This window comes from Felis catus, chromosome A1 (assembly GCF_018350175.1).
Source record: "Felis catus isolate Fca126 chromosome A1, F.catus_Fca126_mat1.0, whole genome shotgun sequence".
NCBI classification, from domain to species: Eukaryota; Metazoa; Chordata; class Mammalia; order Carnivora; family Felidae; genus Felis; species Felis catus.
This window is the reverse complement of record NC_058368.1, coordinates 31,711,991-31,735,586: the sequence shown is the minus strand read 5'-3', so window position 1 is coordinate 31,735,586 and position 23,596 is coordinate 31,711,991. Positions and strand designations below refer to the sequence as shown.

Sequence of the window (23,596 nt, the reverse complement as noted above, 5' to 3'; positions counted from 1 at the left end):
TCTCACTCTGAGCTTCACTACTCTTAGCTCATTTATGTAGGCATATAGTGGAAGGCTTGGTCTATAAGATATTAATATTCTATAAACTTCATACAACTTTGGTAGAATTAGCCACAATGAGAGCCATCTATTGTACAAAGTGCTTCCAAAGTGGAAGCACTTCCTTCATGCATTATTATAGCCTCCAATTCAGTTTCTTTACCCACAATTCTCTCTTTTACTTTTGTGTCCACTGTGCCACTTAATCTGCCCTCCATTCCACTACATGTATGTACAGAAGGGCACTACATTTTACAACAGCAATGGCTGTCAGGAATTTTCTGTGTACCTCAGCTGATGTAAATATAGATGAGATGTGAAGATGGACAGGCATTTGCTAGCTTCACGAAGTTAGCTTCTACTAAGGACCAGCTAGGATATCCTGTCTGAGGGGCAGTGTTAAATGTCTAGTCTTATAGGGGAATGATTAAATAAATGTGGAAATTTAAACTAAATGGAATACTACACAGATGCTAAAATAATGAATATATATATATATATATAAGTTAAAAATGAAAAATAATGTAAATTTAAAACCTAACAGTTAAATATTAAAATACATTTTAAAATATTGGACAAAATGTGGTTTTAAATAAAAATCTTTAATATTTATATAGTTTTTCTTAGATTGAAGGTTAATTTACACATAATAAAATACAGTTTTTAAACTGGTTAGATGAGATATAGCAAATATATTCATTGTATAAGCACATGCCAATTAAGTATAGAACATTTCCATCAAATCTGTAAGTTCCCTTGTAGCCTTTCAAGTCAACTACCACCATGTCCAGATCAAATCACTACACCTATTTCTAGAATTTTTGCCTGTACTAAGACTTCTAATAACTAGAATTATATTCTCTTCTCTTTGGTCTCTGGATTATTTTGCTCAACAAATTTTTAAGAATCATTAATGTTATTGGTTTACCAATAACTGGGTTTGGGATTACTGGGTAATCTCCCATGACTTTGGCTTTATCACAATTTAAATGTCTATTCATAGCCACTTGGTTTTTTTTCAGTTTGAGGCTATTAAGTATTAGCTGCTCTGACCATTTCTTCACAAATAATTTTTGTTGACAGCAGTTTTTATTTCTCTAGGAAAAATACCTACAAGTGTAATTGTTCTGTCATATAGTCAGTGAAGGACAAAGCTTCTAAGAAATTACCAAATTGTTTTCTAAACTAGTTGTTTTGTTTTGTTTTATTCTTATCAGCAAATATATAATATTTTAGTTGTTCTACATCCTTACTAACTCTTGAAGTTGTCACTCTTGAACTTTTCTCCATTCAGTGAGGAACAAAGAGAAACTACAAACTAGTACTCATGATGTATAAGCTGTTTATATGGTATTTGGAAAGCAGAAATGTTAATGTGGATGAAGCCCAATTTATTTATTTTTCCTTTACTGTTAATCACTTTTATGTCCTAGAAATCTTTGCCTACCCAAAAGTAAAAAAATGTTGCCCTAGTTGTTGTTTTTTATCAGAAGCCTTATTGTTTAAGCCTTCTCATTGAAGTTTATCACCCATTGTAAATTAATGTGTGTAAATAACATGCAGGTTTATCAATATTCATATGGATATCTAGTTGGTCCAGCATCATTTGTTGAAATAATATCTTTCTCAATTGAATTGTCTTGTACCTTTCTCAAAAATCATTTGGCTGTATATTGTTTACATTTTGGGGGGCTCTTTTCTGTTGTATTATATTTCCACTTCCTGTTTATTGATGTTTATGCCAATTCCTCACAGTATTGATTACAGTAGATTTTAAAATGAGGTAATATAAATCTTCTAATTTTGTGGCTCTTTTTCAAGATTAGTTTGGTTCTTCTATTATCCTTGTTTCATTATATAACTTTTAAAATATGCTTATCAAAATGTTATGCTTTATAAAGTTCAAGTCAGCATATAATTGGACCTTACCTATTTATCCAATATGACAAGATTTCATTTTAATTGGCATCTTTAGTCCATTACATTCAATACAACTACTGATATGTCAGGCTTTTTGTTTAACACATCTATTATTGTTTTCCTTTGTTCCTCATTTCCTGTCTTGCATTAGTTGAGTATTTTTATTCTTCTATTCAATCTTCTGTATGAGGTTTTAGCAATACCTCTTTATTTCTTTCAAGTTCCTCTTTATATCTCAGATTACTTTTATATGTTTTGACCCGTAAGAAATTTACAACACTACATTTCCATTTATACTCCTTTTCTAGCCTTTGTGCCATTTTTAAATAATTCATATGTGTATCTCCAATACCCTGCCTTTATTTTTTGCTTAAAATAGTTTTATAAATTTAATAAGAGAGAGAAAATAGCCTATTATATTTAGTATTGGCTTTCAATCTTATGTAGTTCTTTCTTTCTCTCTATAAATCCAAATTTCCATCATATCATTTCCATAAATATAGAAAGGACTTAATGAAGAATCTAATTTTTTCATTTCTTTTTTAATGTAGAGATGCTGATGGCAAATTCTCTCTGTTTTCATATGTTTGGAAATGCCTTATTTTGCTTTGATTTTTGATGCCGTTTTCCCCAAACACTTTAAATATGCTATTCCACTGTGTTCTAGCTTCTTGTTCCTAAAAAGGGGTCAGCTATCTTTAATTGTCATTAAGTAACTCTTATAGTTATTTCCCCAAACATCCAGTTCTTTTTCCTTGCTGCTTTGATTTTTTGTTGTTGTTGTTGTTATTTTTGTGTTTTTAGCAGTTTGGACAGCATGGGCCTATGTGTTTTTCTTTTTCTTTTTTCGTTTTGGTTTTTGTTTTTGTTTTTGTATTTTGGTGCCCTATTCTCTCTCTGCTTTATCTCACAGGGCACTGCCTTTCCTCATTTACTTTTTAAAATAAACTTATTTCAGAATATTTTTAGATTTACAGAAGAGCTACAAAGGCAGCACAGAGTGTTCCTGTACACCTCACCCCATTTCCCCATTGCTAACATCTTACTTTTGTACACTTTTCAATATTGACTTATCAGTTAAAGTCCACACTTTACCTAGATTTTCTTACTTTTAAATGAATGTCTTTTTTCTCCTCCAGAATTCCATGCAAGGAATCACAGTATAGTTAAGTCTTCAGCCTCCTAGACTTCTCTAAGACTATGAGAGCTTCCAGGCTTTCCTTGTTGATGCCTTAGACAGTTTTAAGAGGAGTGGTCAGATTTTTATATCCCCCAATTGGGGTTGCCTGTTGTTTTCTTATTTTCAGACTAGGGTTATGAATTTTGGGAGAAAGACCACAAAAGTGAAGTGCCACTCTCATTGTATTACATGAAAGATACATGTGATATATATGTACTTATCATGTGGCTGATAATGTTAACCTTGTTCACCATTCTCACGCCCTGCTGGTACTATACTCTTTGGCTGAAAGTCATTATATTAAGTATTCATTTCAATAGTGTGAAGTTACACTCTACCACCTTTAGTGTAGAATCATTTGTTTTCATCTTTCTGTTTTAATGCAGATAACACCCATTGATCTGTTTTCAGGTTATTACTAATTGTTTCTTCTGCCGTGTCCAGGCTGCTATTAATGCATATAAAATGTTTTTAATTGCAGGTATTGTATTTTCAGTTCTACAATTTCCATTTGGTTCTTTTTGGCAGTTTTCAAATCTCTCTTGAAATTGATCATGACTTCATACACTATATCTTTATTTCTTCTCACAGACTCTTCAATATATATTTCCTCTTGGCCTGATAATTTTTCATAACTATGGTTTATATTTTTGCCTGCCTAATAATTTTTCTTGTGCTCTGGGCATTGCATATCATGCATTTTGTATTTGTCTCTTAATACTACTAAGGGTTCTCTCAGGCAACTAGTTAAAATATTAGCAGATCACTTTAAAATTAAATTTTTCCTTTTTTTTTAATGTTTATTTTTGAGAGGGACAGAGTGCGCGAGCGGGCACAGAGAAAGAGGGGACACAGAATCTGAAGCAGGCTCCAGGCTCCGAGCTGTCAGCATAGAACCCGACATGGGGCTTGAACCCATGAGCCATGCGATCATGACATAAGCCAAAGTCGGATGCTCAACGGACTGAGCCATCCAAGCGTCCTTACATTTTTTTTTCTTTTAGTCCTTGGCCAAATCCCTTAGTACTTGAAGATGATCTTTATCTTAAAGGCAGAACTTTTGTTGTTTTCATGGTAAACCTAAGTTCTTTGTGAAGTCACTTGTACTTGGTGATACTGAATGTCTTCTCTGATTTAGCAGCAATTGAAATAGCAGCCCCGCTCTGCTCATCTCTCCCTGTACTGTCTGGAGCCCTGCCCATTCATGACCATTTCAGTGTTCACCCAAGCATTTGGGAAGAGTTATAGAAAGATTTGGGGCCTTCATCATCTCTGGCTCACTCATTTCATGGAGTCCCACTTTATACTTTCTTTCGCATCCCTGACTTACGTTTTGATTACTAGGTCAATATGATTTCCTTTTATGGTTAAAATCAGATTTAGTGAACTGTTCAAACTTGGGAGTTTCCTCAGGAACAAAGTCACTATTTTATCAAGTGAAGTGAGTTGCTTTTTGTTGTTGTTGTTGCTGTTGTTGTTTTGCTTGTCGTTCATGGTTAAATTAGTTCAGCTTCTGACTGATTTTGGTCATTTTCAAAGGCCTCAGAACTATTATTTTTTTTAAATATGTTTGCCAATATTTGCAACTGTCATAGTAGGAGGATTAGTCCAATAAAAGCTACTCTGTCATATTTGGAAATAGAAGTCTGTACCTTTATTTTTTTTTTCTTATAGAAAGCTTTAATTGGATAATTGTTTTCTACAACCCATTTTTGTGTTTAGTTTACAAATATATAAACTATTAAAGCCAATTTTCAATTAAGCATTATATCACTTGTTTACATTTGGGGAAACTGAGGCTCTAATATATGAAATTACTTGCCAATAAGTAACATCAGATATTAAATGCCAGAGATAGAATCATATGCGGACTTATTACATTCCAAACATTACATTTGCAAAAAGTATAAAAAGAAGACAAAGAAAAATTTGAGGAGTAAGTAACATAATTATTATAAAGTTAATGTTACTATATACATTTAATAAATTAAGAAAAATGAATTCACAATGAAAGCTATTTAAATGAGCTATTAAAAATTATGATTTTTCCAAATCAAAAATATTTTAAATGACTGTCATATATGTTAGACTTCAATTTTCTTAACTGATTCAATGAATGTATAATTATTCATTTTTGGAAAATTAGCTACCATGTATTTTGAAAAATGCAAATGATTTCATAGAAGAAAAGCTCCATATTTTTTATAAAAATTATCACCAAAAATAGTATTTTATAAAGATAAAGACATTTTGTTTTAATGTAATGATAAATTTCTTGGCCATATACTTAAAACCATGATCAGAACACAAGTGTGAAAAACAGGTATCCATAAAATATACTATAAAACACGTGAAGTGTATATTTAGCTATCAGAAGTACAAGAAAAAATTGTGTACAAATCAGGAAAAGTTTAAGTTACATATATATATATATATATATATATATATATATATATATATACACATATATATATTAAAAGATCTATGAAAGGGCCAGACTCTGCCACTGATTATCTGTGTGAACTAGATCAATTACCTTAACCTTTCTGATCCTCAATGATTCATATGGAAACAAGTACAATGAGAAAATAAGTTATAGTGTTTACAATCTAGAGTGAAAATGGACAGGCAATTATAACAGTAGATGAAAAGAACGGCATAATGTTTACTCTAGGGTCAGAAAAACCTACCCAGAGTAAATGACATCTAAACTGATGTTGAAAAATGTATATGAATTAGCCAAACAAACAAGAAGAAAAGAGTATTATGTGCAACAGGTCACAAGAAAAATACAGTAGTGTGTTTTGAAATTGAAAGACATTTAACCTGCTGCAGTATATAGTGCAAAGGAGGTAGAGGTAAGATATGAGGCTAAAGAGAAGCAGTAGCCAGACCTATATGAAATGCAAAATCCTGAACAGACTTTGTTTACAATATAAAGTGTATCCTAAATGCAATTAGATAACACTGATGGCATTAATCAGAGGTAGGACAAGATTAGATTTAACTTTAAAAATATAATTTTGACTACCACGTAGAAAATATATTGGGATCAGGGGAAAAATATGTTGCTTTATTATTTAAATAATATACGTAATTCTCTCAACCAAGCAACTATAACAGATCAACCGGAAATAAGTAAAATTCCCCTCATGATCCCATTTACTTGTTCTAAATCAAGTTTATTAAAATTTAACAAGATGTAGCCTCTGCTCAAGTCAATCACATGAGCCCTGTCCATTGACAAATTCAATATATATAGGTGCTTAGCTGACCTCTCTTTTTTTCTAAAAATTGGTTATTTAGTTCTTTTTGCTGCTCAATTGTAAGCGTTTCTTATATATTTTGGATATTAACCCCTTACTGGCTATGTGGTTCACAAATATTTTCTTCCATTCTATAGTCGCCTTTCATTTGGTTGATTGTTTCCTTTGCTGTGAAGACATTTTTAGTTTGACATAGCCCCGCTTTTTTGTTTTCACTTTTGTTGCCTATGCTTTTGGTGTAAAATCCATAAAACCATTACCAAAGCCAATGTCAAGGAACTTTTGTTTTCTACAAGTTTTAGAGATTCATATCTTATTTTAAAGTCTCTAATCCATTTGGAGTTGATTTTTATGTATGAATGATAAGGGTCCAATTTCACTCTTTTGCATGATCCAGTGGTACTCTATTGAATATTCAGTTCATGCTAATTTACATGAATATGCAAACCATGGCAATCCAATATTGGATATGAAGTTCTCCAAACACCATTTATTGAAAAGATAATTGCATTCTTGGTGGCTTTCTAAAAAATTAGTTGGCCACAGATGTGTGTTTTTCTGGGCTGTCTGTTATGTTCTACTGATCTATGTGTCTGGTTTTTTGTTTTATTTTGTTTTTAAATGTTTATTTTTCAGAGAGCGTATGTGAGCAAGGAAGGGGCAGAGAAAGACAGGGACAGAGGATCCGAAGCAGGCTTCACATTGACAGCAGAGAGCTCAATGGGGGGCTCAAACCGACTGAGCCACCGGGCACCCCTATGTGTCTGTTTTTAGGCCAATACCTTATTGGTTAAATTAATTCCTAAGTATTTAATTATTTTAAATGATATTGTAAATAGCACTGTTTTCTTAGTTGTTTTTTTTTTTTTAAGAAAGTTTGTTATTAGCATTTGGAAGTGCAACTTATTTTTGTGTGTTGATTTGTATCTTGAAATTTTCCTAAGTTCACTTAATAATTAGTTCTAATAGGCATTTTTTTTTTCCCAGTCTTTGGGGTTTTCAGTATATAAGATAATGTCATCTGCAAACAGAGACAATTTTTCTTCTTTCTTTCCAATTTGAATCCTTGTTTTTTTTCCCCTTCCTTGATTTTTCTGGCCTGAATTTCCAGTATTGTGTTAAAGAGAAGTGATAAGATTGTACGCCTCTGCACTGTTTCTGTTTATACAGAAACAAGTTTTCAGCTTTTTACTGTTGAGTATAGTAACAGCAGTGGGCTTGATATATATGCCTTTTATTATGTTGAGATATGTTCCCTCTACACCTAGTTTATTGAGAATTTTTATCATGAATGGATGTTGAGTTTTGCCAAATGCTTTTTTCCGCATTTATTGAGATAATCATATGATTTTTATCTTTCATTTCATTGATCTTCCCTACTTCTTTTCAGTCTTTCCTTCTATTTGCTGAGAAGGACCTACTTGCCCTTTATTCTCTGTGCCTTATCTGGGTTGGGTTTTGGAGTGTAAAGGCTACATGAGGGCTTCACAGCTTTAGCAGCAAACTTCTTAGTAATAAGAGGAAAGAGATCTTGTGCTCTGTTAAGCATTGAATAGTCTTGGTCTATTTTAGGCGAGGCTGGGGTTTCTCTGACATGAAAATTTCATCAAAAATCCAACCAATGTCTAGTCTGTTTGCTGTTTAGAAGTTCCACAGGAAAATCTGGCATTCAACCCTTTTGCAAAATATTTGTTTTACATTTTTAGTATCTGTATTTATTGATAATATCATAAATGTACACACAAGGTTTTGGGTGCAGAATCAATTATTATTTGCTTTAATATAAGTAATAAGTATGTGGTTCTTCTGTGCCCAAATTCTTACCCTGAGGCAATGAAAAACAGCTATCACTTTCCCTGTGTGGGTTTTATTGTAGGCAAGGAACACCAATAAAATGAATCTAGGTGTTTACATAAAAGAAAGGGTCAATTGTTCTCTCTCCCTAACTGAGAATCTTCCTGGAAACACAAATAGGGAAAACTCAGAGCTATTATTGTAAATCTTTGGATTATAAGCAAATTTTTCCTAAAGAAAGATAGACAAGTATGTCCTGCTCTGTAATCTATAGTGTCTCATAGTCCCAAGTCTTATCACTTCTTGAAATCTTTCTCTAAGGAAATCTCTCTGGGGTTCCCATTTGCTAATGAGTCATAAAGTTCCAGGAAGCCCAGGCCCTAAGTTTCAGTAAAATGTGCTCCAAAAGCTCTCAGTGTGCAGAAGCATAAAACATATTCTCTCTACAGGCTCGCAGGTTTTAATCTTGAACATCATTATTTTGTATTATTTCCTTGTATATTTTGCTTATCCATCTAGTCTCCAAAAAAAGTGTAGCTACATTAAGACCTTTAAAACAATAGGTTTGAATGCAAAGCTAACACAGCTACCACTTTCATTGGCCAAAGACTTATGACCTTTATATGATTGGATGTCATTGTATCTTCCAAAGCTGTGATTGTACCTCCGCCCAGAACAACACTCTTAATTTAAGAAACCAATAACTTTTACAGCCTTTAAAATTCCAAAATACACAATATTCAGTCAACTTATTTTGTATGCTATAAGTAGGATTCTCTTAGTTTATCCATCTGTATTGAAAACCTTCTGGCTTCAGTCTGATTTTATCTAACTCATAGATTTTTACTGATAAAGAAGTGCAAACCTACACCAAATTTCATTATTTCTTCAATTATTGCTCTTAACCATAGGTATAGGGCAAGATTCCAAGGTATAGAAAGTTATCTGTAGAATGTTTTATCGCAGATTGTTAAAGCTTCCCAGATTTTTGGTCTATAATCTCCCAAAGCCTCAAATCCTTTATTTAGCCAAATTGAATTTTTAGTGTTTTTTTTTTTTTAACTTAAGCACTTTACTTGCAAACACAAAGTAAAGTGCCAGCTAAGATTAGGTTTGGATTAGAGTAATAGAGACTTAGAGACAGTAATATAAACATGCCAGACAGGAAAGTAGTTCAAGGCTGGCATGGTGACTCCATAGGTTATCTTCAGACACTACTTCCCTCTTTTTCTTTTTGGTGAGCCATCCATGACCTTCATCCTCCTGGCCACCTGCTCAGCTAAGATGGATGCTGATACTTCAGGCACTTTATCGATATTCAAAAAAAGCAGAAATGAGGAAAAAAAGACAAAGGACTCATTCTTTCTGTAATACAGAGGTTAGCTATATTTCATTGGCCTTCATAGACACTTGTCATGCCTACATTCCAGAATATTGGTAAATGTGTTCCTATAACAGTTTGCATTATAAACCTGAAAAAAAAAATTAAGGCTCCCTCATTGAGTAGAAAGAAAAGAATTCAGCAGTCTGCTATAATGAAATAAATTCCCCAAGTCCTATGGAATCCCAGAACTCTCTTCCATGTCTTTTCTTCACATCAGTCTCCATTAATAAGTGTAAGAATTTAATGAATTATGTACTTAGTTAGGAACCTGAATTTATAGTCTCAATACTACAATGTTTTAAATGGAATTTAACCCCCAAATTCATTTTGCTTATTTGGTTATTCATTTATAGTCAGTTCCAAATTTAGGCTAGATATTTCCATTTCAGAAATATTACCCACAGAGGATATTTAAAAGTCTTGACACTGAATGGAAATACAATGAAAAGAAAAGAATAATGACGAAAAAAGGTACAAGGACTGAAGCTTGATTATTTAAAGGTCAAGAAAATGAGAGTTCAGGAGAGTGAGAATGATAGTCAAGTAAAAGGAACATGGAGAATATGACTCCTCAAAACAAAGTGAAAAATGTGTTCAAAGTAGCATTCAAATGCTTAACTGGTGTTGAGAGGACAAAAGGTAAGTACTGAGAATTTACTAGTGGGTTTGACAAATGTGGTAATTACCCTGACAAAAGATTGTTTTAGTAGAATGTTATGGACAAACTTACCTATTTTAGCCACTAGTTGCTCAAGGAAAAATGGGAAGAAGCAAAGCAGATAGTAGATATAGACAAAATTTTATATTAAAGGAGAGGAGAGAAGAAATATTATCTGGAAAGCAATGTGAAATCAAGAGATGGGTTTATGACTTTCTATTCCTTCTTAGGATGTATTATAGTTAAGGAGATTGGTCACACAGACAGGAAAGCTCAGTGAAAACAAGGAGACTGCTGGAACCCTGTTCTTGTGAAGACTGGGCACACGGGGGGAGCAGTGGATGAAAATATATAGTTCATCCACAAAAGATGATTAGATTCAGGTACCAAGACATCAAAAACCATACAATGCCAAGTATACCTAATAGGTCACTGTCAGTTTCCTCGGGCTGCTATATCAAATTACCACATTTTGGTGGTTTACAACAAGTGAAATTTGTTCTCTCACACTTCTGGAGGCTGGAGGTCTGAAATCCAGGTATTGGAACAGCTGTGCTCCCCATGAAGGCTCTAGGGAAGAATCCTTCCTGGAAGAATACTTCCTTGCCTCTGCCTAGCTTCTTACAGGCCCCCAGCAATTTTCCTTTTGTGGCTGCATCACTTTATAATCTTTGCCTCCATATAGTCTTTGTTTCTGTGTGTCCTTTTCTTTGTTATGAGAGCACTGACATTGGATTTAGGGCCCAGACTAAACCTCACTTTCATTATATCTGCAAAGACCCTATTTACAAATAAGGTCACGTTCTGAAGTTCAGAGTAAGACATGAATTTGGAGAAACATTGTTGAATACACTCAGGTACTTATAACCAACTATCATCTTTACTATTGTTTTGATAAAAGATGTTTTCTCCATATCAAATTTGATTTTAAAAAAAAGGTATCTGCCAGGCCCAGGTAGGATGTATGTAAGGAAATAATATTCATTCCTTGGAGCTAACATCTTGCCAGTTATATTAATTATAGGAGTAAATGAGAAAGATTGTCTTTTAATTTTTGTGAGTTTAGGAGTAAATAGCAATTGCCAACAATAGAAATAGAGCAAATTTTATGAAATTGATGAACCTGATACAATTGAATAGATCATTCAGACTTGGCTTATTCTTGGTACAAAATCCAGCGAAATAATTTCAATAGTGAGGCACATTGAAATGTCCTCTTTAGATTACATATTTTTCCAACCAATATCTATCAACCAGGATAAATAAAGTAATAAGAATTCTTTGCAAATTATATTTTCAATAATAGGTAATCCATACAAGACACTCACACATACTATATGTTATATGATGTATGATGTATAATATAGAATATACAATACAAACATGTAAATTAAATGCATTTAAACAAATTTTTTTTAATTTATTTTTGAGACAGAGAGAGACAGAGCATGAGCAGGGGAGGGGCAGAGAGAGAGGGAGACGCAGAATCCAAAGTAGGCTCCAGGCTCTGAACTGTCAGCACAGAGTCTGATGCAGGGCTCGACTGAGCTACCCAGGCGCCCCTAAATTAAATGCATTTATACAAAGATTTGAAAAAATCAAATATCTGTTAATTTTTATAACCCTTTAACTAACAGCAAATACCTCCAGTAATTTATCACAAAAAAACTATGACAAACTACATATCTAACATTAAACGTACACTATTTTATTAAAGTTCAGAGCAATTGCCCATTAACCAAGATCATCTCATATTTTCTTTGCTAGGAGTGATCTCCCCTTCCTTATGTAGAAAATATAACCCATACTCTAATATTTATTTTTTGCAATCTTTTATAACATTTTCAATATATTATTTAGACTATTCACATGCAGTAATAAGGCAGGAAGATCTAGAGAATAGTGTTTTGTATTTAATGTATCCCTTTAGTTCCCAATGCTCTACAGACATATAGCAAATAATAACAAAAACAAAAACAAAACAAACAATAAAATTCTTATTTCTAAAAGTTGTTAGGAAGGGAGTAAATCACTTAACAAACCTACCTAATATCCAATATAATGTACTATATTTCACTGAACTCAGAAATGGTCTATCTACTTCTGTAATATCAAGATAGTAATAATGCGTATGGCTCAGATTGACATACTACTTGTTAAACTAATTTAATGTAAATTAATGAAACAAGATACCCCTCTAAGCTATTAAATAACCTGGAATAATTAATTACAGGGGAAAACTGCTTAAATATGTTAACATAAATTCCCTTTCAGGAATGTTTTGAAACTAAAACGTAGGACTTAGTTGGGGCTATCTACTTGTCAAGAAACCAATATATTAGAGATTTTACTGCTAATAAAATTTTTAATTAGTTGACATAAATGTTTCTTTGAGAATTCTAAAAATAAATACATATACTGAAAGATTAAAAGGAAACATATTGTAGTCAGTAAAATCAGGCAACGAGCCTAAAAGAGATATAATGTGCTTTTCCTCACCATTTGCTTTGCTCTTATTATGTAGTCAATTTAGTCAGAGATACATAGGGTGTTCGTTTGCAGCAGGATAGTTTGTTCTTTCCACCAAATAGTATGTTTTATTCTTTCCACAGTGTTATTGACACTTTGAAGAGAGAGAGAGAGATGCAAATTGTATGGGCCAAAAGACAAGAGCAAGAACTCTGGGATACACTACATTCTTTTAAAGGGCAACTTTTTCTTACTTTTCAATCTCTATCTCCTTAAAGCCAGGGAATTCTTTCTCTACCAGCCAATGAATTATCTTGACTGAGACCACTTCTGGCATTTTCTCAGGTACCCGCAGTGCTCATTCTGGCTCTACTATATCCCACAGTGAGGGCAGATGGCTCCAAAAAATTGACTAATGCAGACAGCAGTGGTCTCTTTTGACACGTTGTGAATGGGTGATATTTCAGACCAAAAATAATGCTTTTTCTTTTCCCAATCTCAAACGTGAGGAGTTCTTATCAAGTGTTCTTCGCAGAGAATGATATCTTACCCTTCTCAGAAATTCTGCCTCTTTTCAGAATTAGTGATGTTATGCAGAGGAAAAAAACTCGTTTGAGCACTATATCCTCAGGATACAAAGAGGCTACAAAGACAAGGTACAGGGAAGTAATTATATGTTAAAATCTGCATTTGTATTCATATGGTGTATGGATCAAGGGTATGACAACTTTCAGTAGTTAAAAAGCAAATAAGCTAGGAAAAAAAATACTTTTCCTGAAGAAAACTAAGTCCTGAAAAACTAAAATGTGCTGTATGATTCTCCACCTTGAAAGTGTATATCAATAGCAGTATAATTGACACAAATTAACTTTGACAGGTAGCTCAAAGAATGCTTAAAAATACACTCTTCTGCTTTCATAGAGAGTACTAGGGTGTGCATACAATCACAATAAAATAATCTCTAAACTGCATCCCATTTATTTCTTTAATCTCCAAAATTCACTGTGGGACAAAGAGATTAAGGAATGTCACATCTATGCAGACATGGTATGGCAAAAGCAGAATTATATAGTTAGTATTTATGAGACAAGTTGGGGAGAGCAAATGAGGTTGAAGATTGTATTATTTCAAAATGACCTCACATAAAAAGACTCCAAGAAGTCAGACAAAACAAATATCTAAGGCCTGTTCTTCAATAGCTCTTTATATATTTGAATTTGAGAAAATAAATTATACACACACATGCACACACACACACACACACACACATTCTTTGGTAAGAAAATAGTCTAATTTCTCTTTTATTTTCACATTTTAAAAAGTCTACATTTTATAGAATAATTTAAAGAATATCCAAAGGCATAGCCTGAACTGTGTTCAGACTGTGTAAGTGTTGTATCCCTCAGAAGCATGAGCATTGTTCAGAGCCTCTGTATTTAAATATAATTCAAATAAACAATTAAGAAAGAGTTACAGAATAATTATCATAAGTAACACACCTCAGAAGTCTGCATCCCTGTATGAGAGAGATGTCTTTTGAAAGATGGTTATCAAGCTCAAACAAAATACATTCAAGAAGTACAGTTTTGAGTTACTACATTGGAGAAATTTATACTATTTAAACCTATATTTTCAAGAAAAGTGTCAGGCCTTTGAGATCACAGTAAATTAGTTGAATGAATAAAAAAAGAGCCCATTCTTCTGATAAGTGGACTTTAGAAATAAACGAACCTTACTTAAGACCTAATTCAACACTTCTTTAAAAAAAATATATTTATCTTGAGAGAGAGAATATGTGAGCATGAGCTGGGGAGGGGCAGAGAGAGAAAATCCCAAGCAGGCTCAGCACTGACAGTGCAAAGCCCAATGCTGGGCTGGATCTCACAAACCCTGAGATGATGGCCTGAGGGGAAATCAAGAGATGCTTAACCGAACTGAGACACCCAGGTGCCCCAAATTCAACACTCTAATTGAATTAACTTTGAGATGAAGCAGTAAGTAATTGGGACCCTCTGAAAATCAGTGAAGAAAGATGAGAAGTACTAAAATAGAGGTCAGTTGCTGATCCACAAACTTCTGTTGAGATAAACTCCTGAGATCTACCCCCATACATCAACATTCTACCTGCCCATTACCATTCAAGCCCCCACTACTCCCTAATGAGAGCTGAAGAGACTTGAAGATAGTCAATACAGCAGAGCCTGAATGCAGAAGGAATAATTAACTATCGGACACATAAATCCAGCTACATCTTGGGAGACATTAAATTTTGCAAATTCTCACCAAGGTGCTGCTCCCTTATACTCTTTTACAGCACCACCATCATCCCCAAAAAGTTTCCTCTTTTAAAAGTCTGAGAATTAGGAGTTCTCAGTTATGTCTATTTCCCATACTACCAATTTGAATCCAATATTTGAAACTTTGGAGGTAGTCTATTCATATTTCATTCTTATAAACAATGTTGTTATAAAATTTTTTGTACAAGTAATTTTATGTTACTATGAAAAGTTTCATTAGGATATATAAAGAACATATATCCTATTTCCTGGGACTTGCAGCATCATAGGGCATATGTTGGCAATTTAATAGATAAAGCAAAATTGTCTTTTCAAAGTAGTAGTACAAAACCATATGCTTACCAATAGAGTTTGTGATTCCCCAATGCTCAGGATAATTATCAGTACTGTTTTAACTTTTTACTGTTTGGTCAATCAAATGGATGGAAAATTAAAAATTTTAAGAAGTCATAAAGTGTCTATGCATATAATCCTCCCCCAAAAAGCTCTTACACATTTGTAACAATTTTCACATAGATAAGCTATGTAAGCTTTTTGAATGGCTTGTTACTTATTTTGTGCTCTTCATTTATCTATACTGTGTCTATGAATATATAGGGAGAGATATATGTATACATGTAATATTTTATATTTGAACTAAAACTAACTTGATAATTATTTATATCCCCCAAGTAGTCCAGTTCTTACATAGTATCTAAAACAAACTCAATACATATCTCTTAATCAAGATATCAACTCAAAAGTCCTGACACAAATATTACTTTCAATTTCATGAAAATCTATAGAAATTTATGTTTTTCCAAGATAAATAAAAGGTTCAGGAATAAATTCATCCCACAAGAAATTTAAACATGTAAGTGAGAACACAAGACTATTTTTATGGTATGTTGGTCAAATATAATAATAGCTTAAACTTTTTGTAGGTAGGTATCACAATTTGCAAAGCATATGTGCATAAATTTTTAACTATAATGACACTTAAGCCTCTGAGTTAACAGAAGACATTAATGTTTCCACTTTACAGCAAAGGAAACTGAATTTCAGACAGGTTGAGTTTCAGAATTCTGAAGTTCATAAATGTTAGTCTATCATCTACCTCTATCTTTCTCTTTCTTTCTTTTTCTTTTTCTTTCTTTCTTTTCTCTTTCTCTTTCTTTCCTTTCTTTTTCTTTCTTTTCTTTCTTTTCTTTCTTTCTTTCTTTCTTTCTTTCTTTCTTTCTTTCTTTCTTTCTTTCTTTCTTTCTTTCTTATTGAGATACAGTTTATATACCATAAAATACACCCCTTTGATTTGTACAATTCACTGTTTTTAGAATATTCACAGAGTTGTGAATTCATCATCAGTACCTAACTTTAAAACACTTTCATCAACCAAAAAAGAAATCCCATACCCATCAGCAGTCATTCCCTATTCCTACCACAACTAGTCCCTGGAAAACATTAATTAGTTAGGGGGTGTGTTGTTTAATGTCCACATATTTATGAGTTTCCTGAATTTCTTTTTCTTACAGATTTCCTACCTAATTATGTTTTTGCCAGAGAACATATTTTGTATAATTTCAATCTTTGTATAATTATTTGGGCTTGTTGTATGGCCTAACATATGGTCTATTCTGGAGAATGTTTCATGTACTCTTGAGATGAATGTGTATTCTGTTGTTAATTGATGCATTACAGACACCTATCATGTCAAGTTAGTTGATAGTGTTGTTCAAGCCTTCTCTTTCCTTATTTATCTTTTGTCTAGTTATTTTTCCATTATTGGAAGAGGTGTATTGAATTCTTCAACTATTATTGTTGAATGATATCTTTCTCATTTCAATTCTGTCAGGTTTTGATTCGTGAATTTAGGGGCTGTATTGATAAGTGAATATATCTTTATAATTATTATATTTTCAGGATGGATTGATTTTTATTACTATAAACTGTCCTTCTTTAGCTCTAGTAACAATTTTTTGTATTAAAGTCTACTTTCCCTGATATTGGTACAGCAACTCATGCTTTATTTTCATTACTGTTTCCATGGTTAGTTCTTTTTTCCAACCATTCACTGTTTGTTTTGTTTTGTTTTTTAATTTATCTTAAATGTCTTAATTTACCCTTCCTGTTTGAAAGATAGTTTTGCTCTATACAAACATTTTGGTTGATAGTCCTTTTATTTCAGCACTTTGAATAGTTATCGCACTGCCTCTGGCTTTTGTAATTTCTGATGATAAGTCAGTGTATATTCTTACTGGAGATATCTTTTGATAAATTGTTTACCACTTGCTGCCTTTAAGATTCTGTCTTTGTTTTTGGCTGTTGAGAGTTTATGATGTGGGTAGTTATGGATCTCTTTGAGTTTTTTACTTGAAGTTTATTGAGCTTCTTGGATGTGTAGATTAATGGTTTCCATTAAATTTAAGAAGTTTTGGGCCACTATTTCTTTAAATATTCTGTCCACATTTTTGTCTCTCTTCCTTCTGAAGCTCCCATTATGATGTACATACATTTAGTCATGCTTCACTTTTCTTGAGGGTTATGTGCTTTTTTCTTTTTTCTGTTTTTTTCTTTTATGTGGATTCTTACGCTTTTGTTATGCAGGTTTTCAGACTGAGTAACAAAAATTAAACTATCTTCAAGTATTCTAAATGTTTTTCTGTCATTTCAAATCTACTTTTCAACTCCAGAATATCTATTTCATAAGATTTTTATCTCTATAGATATTCTCTATTTATCATGCCATAGTATTCTACCTAATGTAATTATTTAGATATGGTTTCCTTTAATTATTTGAACACACTTATAGTACTGATTTCAAATATTTGTCTAGCAAATCCAACATCCGAGTTTCCTCAATGTCAGTTTCTATTGACTGCACTTTTTTTTTTTTCTGGACCATCATACTTTCCTATTTCTTTTAAGTTCTCATAATTTTTTTTTTCTGTTAAACACTGGACATTTTAAACAAAATAATCTGACAGTTCTGGAGATCACATTTTACCCTATCCAAGGTTAGCTGTTTTTCCCATTTGGTAATTTTATGTGTTTGTTTATTGCCTTTTGCAGACTCATTTTATACAGTGTGTTCTTGTTTTAGGGTGACCACTACAGTCCCTGCTCAGTTAGCTTACTTGTCCACTAATGATTGGACAGTTTCTTTTACATTCCTGGAACCAGTAAGTCTCCCACTGTGTGCTGAGGGGTTCTGTGTGTGTGTTGGAGCATATTTTCAATGCTCAGGCAGGCAGTTTACAACCCTGCCTTAGCCATGACTTTCTGCTTGCACGAGTCAGTGGTAAGCAGCTCTGGCATCCTCCAGTCTTGCCCGAGAATATGAACAGCCTTGCACTTGTACATGGCCTTATATATCCTTGGATTGAACTGGAACTTTTCAAAGCCTTCTATGGATATTTCATTTCCAAGATTTTCCTTTTATGATTTTGACCAGGAGATGGTTAAATGCTTGTCCCTACTGGTTGTGCAGTGTCAGGCACACACTGCAGTGTTAAGCAATTTCTACCGATTGTTTTTCTTACAAATGCCCTGGGGATAGATTTTCTTCACTTCACCTCAAAGAATGAAAAACCTTATGAATGGGACTTTTCCAGGGGATTGCCAGACACATCAAATAGTGACAAATTTAGAGGATTAGGCTTTTGGGGAAGCTCCAAAACATTCTGTCCATTTAGGGGTTGCCAGGCTGCTGGTTTTAATAGGTATCACGTTTCTCAGGCTGCAGGTTTTATGAGGCTGCCACAGAGTCCCTGGGGAGCAGGGGAGATGGCAGTAGGGAGAACATGAATTCCATAGCACTTAAATTCTTACCCTAATTTAACTGTTTTTTCTTGGATAGATTGTCCAAGAATTGTTGCAAACTTTTGGTTAAATAAGTGAGTTTTGGAAATGTTAATTTTCACTATTTTTGCCAGTGTTGTCATTGCTTTTATTGAGGTACAGACATTCACACATCTTGATTTCACCATTCTCGAACTACTTCGTGCCAACACTCTAACTTTTTATTTTTAATCCAACTTTAAAGTTTTTTGCTATATCACATCAATATGGAAAAATGTCAGTAAGATGGGTTGGGGAAACTGGAATAATACATATGGAGAGAAAACTAAATGTGCTTGAGAAAGTCATTGTGTTCTGGAAATAGCATATTGCATGGGAGTTAAACTATCTTTGGTTCAAATTTCAGTTATTAACTCTAAGACTTTGAAATTTTCTTTGTAATAATTGACGCACATAGGTTTTCTCTTACCTAATGGGGTTAGTAATACCTTCTAAAAAATGCTGCAAACCTTAAATAATGTGTATTGGAACTTTCATTTTTGATTTGTCAAATAAATAAACTGATTAATACTAAGATATGATGGAACAATTTGTCATTAGAATCTTAAAAGAACTCTGTTTTCTGCATCGAGATTCTATATTTCTTAAAATGGAAGACTTTGACTCACTTCAGCAGGCTTTAGTAAAAATAGGAGAGGCAAAGGATCAAAGGCTTTAATTTATACGGTAATCTGTTTTTTTTCAGCCAAATATTTTCATCCATAAAATATTTATTTAAAGATGTTAATATAAAAATTAATATTCACCTATTGTTAATTAAAATACTAAAAACCTTCAGGATTTTGTAAAGTTCTATAAGCTCAGAGACAGAAAACTGACTTATCCTGATATTTCCAATCTGAGCTTTTCTGAATCTGCTTATGGATTCTTTGATATTGATGTGACTTGTCTAGAGGCTGGACTTCAAAGAGAAACCAATGTCATTAGGAAAAAAAATAATTTTTTCCTTCCTCCCCCCATCTTATGATCAGGTAAACTTTAAACTTAACTCTGAATAAAAAAAAAAGTGTGTTTGAACTATTTTTCTTTCTCTTTAAAGAAAGATTGAAGAAAGACTTCAAAGAACCTGTCACAAAAGGCATCATACCTTGGGTTGAAGGTATGATTTCTATAGACCTCAGTTCAGCCCTCAGGATACATATAGATCTATCTCCAAATGGATACAGGACTGCCTTAGATCTAATCATTTCTTAAAAGTAAAGTAGACTTGCAAAGACAGGATATAGAAAGTAGAATTTAAAGCACCCAGTGCCACTACACAGACTATCAATATTGATTTAAATTGTGTTCCTTCTATGAAACATAACCTCAGTGTCTCGTTTGTATTCATTTTCTTCCTTAAAATAAAATCTCTAGAGAAGCCAGGGTCTCTGTTGCAATTTGGACAATACCAGGAAATTTACTTAATTCATTTTGGTTCTGAATTACCAAGCTCAGGAAGAAAGGGATGAGGAAAGAAGAGATAAAGAGAAAAAATACCTATAAAATTACCCAGCAACCTATAGAGATTTGTTAAAATATCTGGGCATTTTTGAAAAACTTAAAGTATCCAGATCTCCATTATGTGAAATGTTTTGTTTTGGAATCTCTCATTTAAAAAAAAATGTTCATTTATTTATTTTGAGAGAGAGAGAGAGAGAAAGAGAGAGAGAGAGAGAACACAGGGGAGAGGCAAAGAGAGAGGGAGAGAGAGAATGCCAGCAGGCTTCATACTGTCACCTCATACACCAACACGAGGCTCCAACTCAGGGACCAAGACATTACGACCTGAGCTGAAATCTAGAGTCAGATGCTTACCCAACTGAGCCACCAAGGCATCCCAGGAATCTGTCACTTTTAAAACTAGAATTCAAGATTTGGCCTGTTAGACTGCAGATAGCTATTAGACTGCATTTTTATTCACTTCCTCTTTTTTAGTTAGAAATTTGATCTTATCACAAACCAGCTCCTCTGGCATATAGATGCCTCATCCTAGTCTGACCATCTGTTGCTCAATCCATAGCAATAGCCATCACTCAAAATACACCCAAATGTTCCAAATGTTTTCAATTTTTTTAAATGTAAAAATGTGCAAAAATGTTGTAAGAAGGAAAAATACATTCCTGCATCTCTGTATCTTCTTTACCAATACTTGTCTAATTCAGCCAATAACTATCTGTAGCAAGTCAAACTTTCCACAACCAGTTCCTTCTCTCATTCTTTCTACTCCTGTGAAAGGCAAACAAGGGCTCACTCATCCTAATAAATAAATCCTAAAGAATGAGTGTCAAGAACTCATTGCTTATCTCAATAGTATACACTATAGAAGCATGGAATACTATCCATCTTGTTTACACTCTTGGTCACAGTTTAACACACTGATGGGATTTCATCACCAAAACCATCAGTAACATTAACAGAATTTTTGCCACAAACAACAGTAAATACCTGGGGCTTTAATACAGATTTACAGTAAGTAATCCAAAGACACAGTAAGTTTAGAAATCAGAGAGCAAATGGTATCACCTACATGAATTAAAATGGGAATGACAGCTATGAAAAGGACAAGACAAAAATAGGTCGCCTTTAAAGAACGTGTTTGGGCAAAGTGATTCTTAACCTGGATATTAAAAGAAAGGGAAGGCTAAATAGTTGTTAATAACGACATTAATAATAAATTAAGGTGGGAAGACTTAGAAACTGTGCATTAGGAAAGGTAGACTCATTTTTCTTAAAAGTCTGGGGAGTAGCCAAGCTGGCCGAACAGCATGGAAGTTTTTTCATGTCCATGAAATACAGCCATATCAACACTAAACCATCCTGCACACCTAGAAAACAGATCTGGGGATTAACACAACAATCTGCACAGCCTGAACCACAGAATTCAGCAGGTACGCGACACAGTGAGGTGAACTGGGGGAGAGAGAAGCCGTGGAGGGCAGGGAGCCACTTTTGCATGTGGAGAGAGGATGGAGACGAGGGGAGAGTATGGGAAAAGCAGGCCCCACCTCAAAGCAGCTGGAGAGAAAGTGGAAGAGTGGAAACAGGTTCAGGGACTGAACTAAAAAGGGAAAAAGGAGAAAGAAGGTTTAAAATCCATTAAGACTCTATAAACAGGGGAGCACAGAGTCTGAAACTCCGCAGCTCGTTACCTGGTGGAGCACTGGTGAGAAGGGCGAATCCCCAGAAGCACAGTGAAGTCCAGGGTCTTTAGGCCACACGGAGGAGGCGGTACCCCTGCTGGGAGGACACCTGGTAAAGGCTGTGTGGATCACCCAAAGTCAAAGGCCCCAGTGGACCTCGGGAGAACAACCATATTCACTGGTGTTGGAACAAGGTTGCTGGGGGTGAAGCCTGGTGCCAGATGTGTGTTGTGATTTTCCATATCCCTGAAACGCCGCTGCTACAGGATCATGTGAACTTTTTCTGGGGCGGCCTGGCATCCAGCTGCAGTCTCTGGGTGTTGGCAGCAGCATGATCCCATGAACGTACCTGGGTGGGGCCAGCACCTGGCCATTGCTCAGTGAGACCCTCCCCAGAGGGGCAGAACGGGTCAACGCCGCAGTTCCTCAGAAATAAGGGGTCGGAAAAAACAGCCATATCTGAGATAAAACTCTAGAGTAAGGTGCTGCCTGGAGCTTGGTCACAGACCATGTAAAAGCAGGGAGTGGACATAAGGTGAAGACAAAGGACGGGTGCATGATTGCTGATCAGGGAGAAGAGAGTTCCGATCCTAGAGACTGCGTAGCTGGGTGATGCCATTACACTAAGCCCCGTGTAACTGGGCCAGTCGCGCTCTTCAGGAACATGAGTCTCTCCTCTTGCTTAGTTTATGGACTATCAAGCGCTTCATAGTCTGACATCTAGGGGAAAACGAAGTAATTTCTGTCATATTTCAGTCTGTTCGTGGGTCCATCTATTCAAATTTTTTTTCTTTTTCTCTTTTTCATTTCTTTTCTTTTTCTGGAATACAGAAAGAAAAACTTTATTTTTATTTTCAATTTTTCTTAAAAATATTTTTCTTTAATTTTTTCTACTATATTTTTTTTACTTTTGTGTAAATTTTCTCAAATTGTATTTTACTTACATCATTTCATTTTATTCTACTTCAGTGTATTCATTTTTTCAAATTTTCAAATGATTTCCTTTTTCTTTCTTTCCCCTTTTTTCACTAATCTATCATGCCCTTTTTTCACTAATCTATCACTAATCTTTCAACACCCAGACTAAAACACACCTAGGATCTAGCATCATTTGATTATTTTTGTGTGTTTGTTTTTAATTTTTTAATTTTAATATTTTTTTTATTTTCATTTTTTTACATCATTAATTCCTTTTCTCCTTTCAAAATGATGAAATGAAGGAATTCATCCCAAGAGAAATAGCAGGAAGAAACGACAGCCAGGGACTTAATTAACACAGATACAAGCAAGATGTCTGAAACAGTTTAGAATCACGGTAATAGGAAGAATACTAGCTGGAGTCGAAAATAGATTAGAATCTCTTTCTGTGGATTAAAGAAGTAAAAGCTAGTCAGGATGAAATAAAAAGTTATAACTGAGCTTCAAACTCGAATGGATGCCATGGTGGCAAGGATGGATGAGGAAGAACAGGAAATCAGTGATAAAGAGGACAAACTTATGGAGAATAATGAAACAAAAAAAAAAAGAGGGAGACTATGGTAAAAGAGCACGATTTAAGAATTAGAGAAATCAGTGACTCATTAAAAAGGAACAACATCAGAATCATAGGGGTCCCAGAAAAGGAAGAGAG

General features: G+C 34.0%; 1 long non-coding RNA gene across 1 annotated transcript in view; it reads right to left on the bottom strand.

The window, feature by feature from the left end:
• The window catches only part of LOC123384341, a 50,555-nt gene extending 27,785 nt beyond the window's left edge, over positions 1-22,770 (bottom strand). The window contains exon 1 of the long non-coding RNA XR_006595290.1: positions 21,976-22,770. This is a non-coding gene — a long non-coding RNA (uncharacterized LOC123384341). The remainder of the gene's footprint in view (positions 1-21,975) is intronic.
• Between the last annotated feature and the right edge of the window lie 826 nt (positions 22,771-23,596).